Source organism: Octopus bimaculoides, chromosome 13 (genome assembly GCF_001194135.2).
Source record: "Octopus bimaculoides isolate UCB-OBI-ISO-001 chromosome 13, ASM119413v2, whole genome shotgun sequence".
In the NCBI taxonomy this organism is placed as follows: Eukaryota; Metazoa; Mollusca; class Cephalopoda; order Octopoda; family Octopodidae; genus Octopus; species Octopus bimaculoides.
In genome coordinates, this window is record NC_068993.1 from 28,004,456 (window position 1) to 28,010,250 (window position 5,795).

Genomic DNA, 5,795 nt, shown 5'->3' on the forward strand with positions numbered 1-5,795 from the left:
ATTTGAAAGGTGTTTCTGTAAAATTTCACTAAAAGATATCCATTTTCCTGAAAGTTATGAGGGAAAAAATTGGATCAGGTGAATTTTCCGAAAGTCCTCTCCCCATCCACCGTCCGTTCGTTTGCGCAAATTTTTGTTTTCCTATTCGTTTTCTACACATTTATTTACACCTGTTTTTTTTTTTTTGTAACCGGGAGTTAAATTATATATTAACTCTGAATGCTCAATATTAATTTCTTAATTATACAGTTTCGAATATTAGGTTCACTCTCTCTAAGAAGAGTATATTGTTCTTTAGTAACAGAATAATCACCATGTTCTTTTGTAGTCACCTTGTAATGCACGTTACTTTGCGAATGTGCACCGGCTCTTCCTCCTCGCCCTCTACTAATCTTTCTAATACCCTCCAACAACAACAATAAATCAGTTCCTCCCATCATACTGTAACTTCTTCCAACAATACATCCATTCCGCCCAGCATACGACAACTTTTTCCAACACCTCACCTAAAGTTTATAAATCACTCCATTCTCTTTTTCACTCTGTAAGCTAGTGTTAATGTCACGACAAAATGCACAAATAGTCTATAAAGTGGTTTGTGTTAGGAAGGCCATCCAGCCATAGAAACCAAGCAAAATAACAGAGAAACTGGAGCAAGACAAGGTCCTTCAATCCATCTAATCATGTCACACTGTCCAAGCCATATCAGCATGGAAAGTGGATGTAAGATGATGATGACAATTGCATTTGAAAGCGGTATTGTTTCACTTCAAGAAATTTTCAATACTGTTATTTCATTTTCAATTTATTACATATGAAAATGGAATTACAAATGGAAAATCCCTGATGTTCAGAACATTAAAATCTGAGGACCATTTTTTGTAATAAAAAATGGAATACGTAATATAAAAATCAGTGTTGTTTTTTTTTTTTTAAGAATCTACACCGAAACGTATTGGCATCGGTCCGCCCATCCAAGAACGTTATCCAAACCAAATCAATGATGGGAGCATAAGAAGAGATAGCCAATGCCTTGGCGTCATTCACACAACAGAATTATAAAATGTATCAAGGCACGTTGAAAACAACTATCGATATTATATAAATAATATACAGGTGGAGTTTCGTCTGCCAATGTACATAAATAAATGTTATCTCACCTCAATGTATTCTTTTCCTAACATCGATAAATAGCAGGATATAGACGACACACAGCAGATCATTAAATTCATTTACAGTTTTCCTGCAGTAAATTAGTAATCATTTCTGTATTCTATATATATTTCTACGTTTTATAAAGGTTTTTTTTATATTCAGGTAAATAAATCTTTAGACAAACTTCGATGTGAACTTCCCGCTAGGGCTTAATGAGCATGCGCAGGTCAAATAAATCACTTCCGGAGCCGCTATAACGTTTCTTGTTATAGGTCAAATTCTATCTTGATTTAAGTGTATTTTCTTTGCGAGCTGTTAGAATCATTAAGTATGCTAGGCAAAATCTCTTGCGGCATTTCATCCGTCCCTACGTTCAAATTCCACCGAGGTCGACTTTGCCTTTCATCTATTCAGGGTCGATAAATCAAGTACCAGTGAAATTAAGTCCCCTTCCCTCAAATTACAGATCTTGTGCGTATAGTAGAAAGGATTATTAACTAGCGGGACTCGTCAATATTTCACGGGATTAATAGTAAACTTATTGGGTTATTTCAGAAAACTTTATCCAAAAAACCTGAAAGCGTAGCGTGTGTTGTGCCAATATCAAAAGTCGCTCATCTCCTAAGCATAGAAAAGTGAAAGAAATTCGAATACGATGATTACTTAATGCGTTTTATATATACACTTTATGTATTTTATGCCCAATTTTATTGCTTTAATATACAACACTCTCACTCTTTGTCTCACCCTCTTTCTCTCTCTCCTTTTTCTTTCGCTTTTCGCCTTTCCATTCAACTAATCACGTGAAAGTGTTACAGACGGACTGAGTAATGGAGAAAAAATATCTAGTTCAAAAACAAATTACAAATTTCACTCACCACCACCTCTCCCTCCCCCTCTTCCTCTGATCACATGCTAGCGTATACTGATGGGCTAAGTAACGGAGAAAAAAGCAGAATTATAATAAGATTATTGGTATCTCACGTACAATTATGATCCATAAGTTTTGCTGCTTTTCACTTGTTTGCATAACATTCAGAGTTAAAATGTTTGTTACAAATTGTAAGTAGGGTGCCGTACATTGTCCACTGAAAAGGCAACCCCATAATATTTGTGCCTTCAACCCAAATATTACAATTTTATTTTCAAATTACGCCCATAAAATATCCTAGAAAGAAAAGGAAAGATGCGATCATCCCCTCTTGGTGGTTGGATTGCTGCAATGCACAGCAATATCTGCTCTGTGGTTAGTGAATGGTAACTTTTGGAACTAGTTAATGTCATGTGTTTGGTCTGCCAAAGATGTCCCTTCTCATAGCTTTTCTATGTGTTGATTCTTGAGCCAATACTACACAAATTAGAGGTGTCATGGGGCATTCCATGCAAACTAGGATGTGGGAGATCCATATCAGCATATTTCTACATCATCATAGTGGTGTCAAGCACCAAACACATTGAGATGATTGGCACTGCTCTCAAGAGGTACAAGGCAGTAAAGAAGCAAAAATTAGCCAAGAAAATTAGCCAGGAAGAGTTTGCAGCTCAGTACCTGAAGAGGCAGGTCGATGCCATCTAACAGCATCATCAGGTGCTAGACAGACAGGTTGACTGGTTAAATTGCTTAGGGTTTGGTTTGGTCTGGACCTCCAGATGACAAAAACTAGGATGAGGTAACAAACAAGGCAGCCTCTCTCACTCAGAAATGGGCTGAGAGGAAGCTATCCTTGAAAGGTCAAGCAAAGGTGGCAAATGCATACATTGCATCCACAATCTATTACTGCCTGACTGTCGCGCCTTGTCTTGGTTAACATCTGGCTGCACTGGAGCACCTAGTCTTTTGCTTTTTATGGAAGGGACAAGTTCCACTGGTCAGGCAGTCCATTTGCTGTCAACACCCACTGTGTGGAGGACTGGGCATGCCATGGCTGATGATGCACTGAGGCTACATCTCCAACTCTTCCTTGACAGTGAACAAGTGTGGTCACTATTTGCTAAATACATTTCCCCAGCTCATCTCTTTAATGGAGCTGCACTTCTGGATCAAGTGAAGGCTAAGAGGAAGCAACTGGAGATTGGAATGTCTTCAAGTGCTTAAGCCCTGAACAAGTCTGGCAATACAATCAGTGGAAACTCTACTTTGGCATTCTATAGAGGGTTAGTGGAAGGTAAAAGTCATGTCATTCTTGGGAAGATTCTGGGTATCTATAATAATCAACTAACCAATCTTTCCAGAGAACTTTCAATCCAGAGCCCATGGACAACTTCCCAAAATCCCTGGCCTGACAGTTCTACCAGAGAGCATTGCCAGTTCAAGATAAACTGTACAGGCATGGAAGTGTAGTCAGCTGGGCCTGTCCAAGATGTGCACGGGGTGACAAAACCATCCTGCATGCACTCATAGTGTCCAAGCATTTGCTGATTTGTGGGTTTATGTAAAATACCTGCTGTCATGTGTAGGATGGATCCAACTACTGGCTGAGTCCATTGTGAAGGTTACTTGCCACTTTCCTTTAACCGGGAAAGGCAAGCAGTTTTTATTTGCCTGGTGGCTATGGTGAAAGAAGTCATTTGGGGAACATGTCTGAAAAGGATGAAGACTGGTACTTTATTTTTCAATGAAGTCTTGATTAACTTTTCTCAGGTTTCACTTGAAAAGAAAAATCAGAGTAGTGGATAACAGCTAGCCTTCGGTCGCACTTTTGGACCCTGTTGTGTCCACCACTCTGATTGGTTGTTATTGGCGCTCAATTTGTCTCTTGCTCTATTTTGCGCCAAGATGCAACCCAACCAATCGCAACCTTCAGATAAGGTCACGTGAGACAATATCATAAAAGCCAGCTTTTACCATCCTGTTTGTCAGTCCGGCTCCAGACCTTCTGAGGTTTAGCCACTGGCCACAGAGCACACAACCAGTTCCAGCGACGACACAACAGCAACCTCATGGAGAACACCAACACTTCGTTCAACTGCTTACGACACATCATCTTCATCGCCTCCAGCTTCTTATCATCTACACAAACTTCTCTGCGTACACACCACCAACAGCACCCACACAGGTTCTATCACCACACCGTTTGTGAATTACTTCACCATGGTTAACAGCGAATACAGCCTGCGAGATCTCCTGTACCAAGTAACCGGCAGCAGCATTGAAGCCTTAACTTCTCACGACATGTGCCTCATCCCGGTTCTGCGTTGCCGCCCCAACTTCTTGTTACAGCACCTCAACCACTCTGTAGCTTGGATACGAACTGGTATTTACCATTCTTGTGTCTGGACTTTCTTCTAACGTCCTCATAGACTCTTTTCTACGCTCTGTATTTCTCGCACACGCATACACACGTTTGTATACACATACACTTTGTTTGCATGACGGCTTGTCTATTATTGTGTTTATATGTCGCACTCACACACACAGACACACAAGTTGACATATCAATAAAATCTTCTCTTAAACATTCTACCATTTGTGTCTCTCTTTTCCTTTCGGCACTTACACTCATTTATCCTCTTTTCATATTTTTATTTGTATCGACCGTGCGATGTGCCAAAGGAGCCATTCCTCGTCACCTCTCCCAATCGCACGGTCCTTACATATCCATTTGGGCAGGTATATGACACACCAATAAACTAAACCTTACAAATTAAATCATTCTATCGAGGGAGCACAACCATGAGAACATATCTGTGTTAAGTCTAACAACTTGTTCAGTTCAATGCAACAAACCACTTCATCCTTGAGTGCTTTTTAGCTTTTAACGGATGGAATTCACTACCTTACAAGTATTCCACGTTTTTACATCGAGACATTCAACGTAGGCCACATCTCACAGGTATGAGCATCAGTTTCATCAGTTAAGGAACGAGAGCTTCCCAGACTCTCATCAAACAGCTACAGTGTTGTACTGAGTTCCAAGAACGTTTACATTACTGTATAAGCAATCAATGTCTGACAAATTACTGCAATAAACTGACACTGCAACTGTTTATGTTAAATACATCAGACTAAAGAAATTAACCACAACATTGCTTCTTTTCTTTTGTACTTTAACAACACATTTTTTTTTTAAGTAAATTGATAATTTTTTTTCAATATTTATTTTGCAAAACGATGGCCTGAAATTATCTGAGGGTTTTTAAAATAATTTTCTAATTAGACAATTCCAGCTGACTTAAAGCTATCTTCTATGAAGATAATGTAAATCATACTGGATTGGATCAGCAAACACTCAATATCTATCGTCACATTGTGGATATAGGTTCAAAGTCTTGCTATCAAACAAATGCAGAATTTAACAACAAAATCAAATGCCTCACTGCATTACCATTTCTTCCAGTGTATGATGTTATTGATGGTTTTCTTGAACTAATTGATGATGATGATTTGCCCCAAGAATTTGTATCATATTTTGAAACTCACTATATAGGTAGGAGGAGAACGAGGTGAAGGCAAGTGAAGATGAAGAATGCAGCCAAGCTTTTCCTACTGAATTGTGGAATGTTTTTGAAAGAACTCAGAATATGATGAGGACAAACAACAGCATAGAAGGCTTCCACAATGCAATGCAAAGCTCCACTACTAACATGCACTCAAATTTGCAGAAACCTATTAAGTATTTGAAAAAGGAAGAGACATTAGC

At 39.0% G+C, this 5,795-nt stretch overlaps 1 protein-coding gene across 1 annotated transcript in view; it reads right to left on the reverse strand.

The window, feature by feature from the left end:
• LOC128249283 (zinc finger protein 84-like) overlaps window positions 1–1,687 on the reverse strand; it is a 6,712-nt gene extending 5,025 nt beyond the window's left edge. Inside the window, exon 1 of the mRNA XM_052972382.1 lies at window positions 1,161–1,687. The gene's annotated coding sequence lies outside the window, so the exon portion shown is untranslated. The remainder of the gene's footprint in view (window positions 1–1,160) is intronic.
• Between the last annotated feature and the right edge of the window lie 4,108 nt (window positions 1,688–5,795).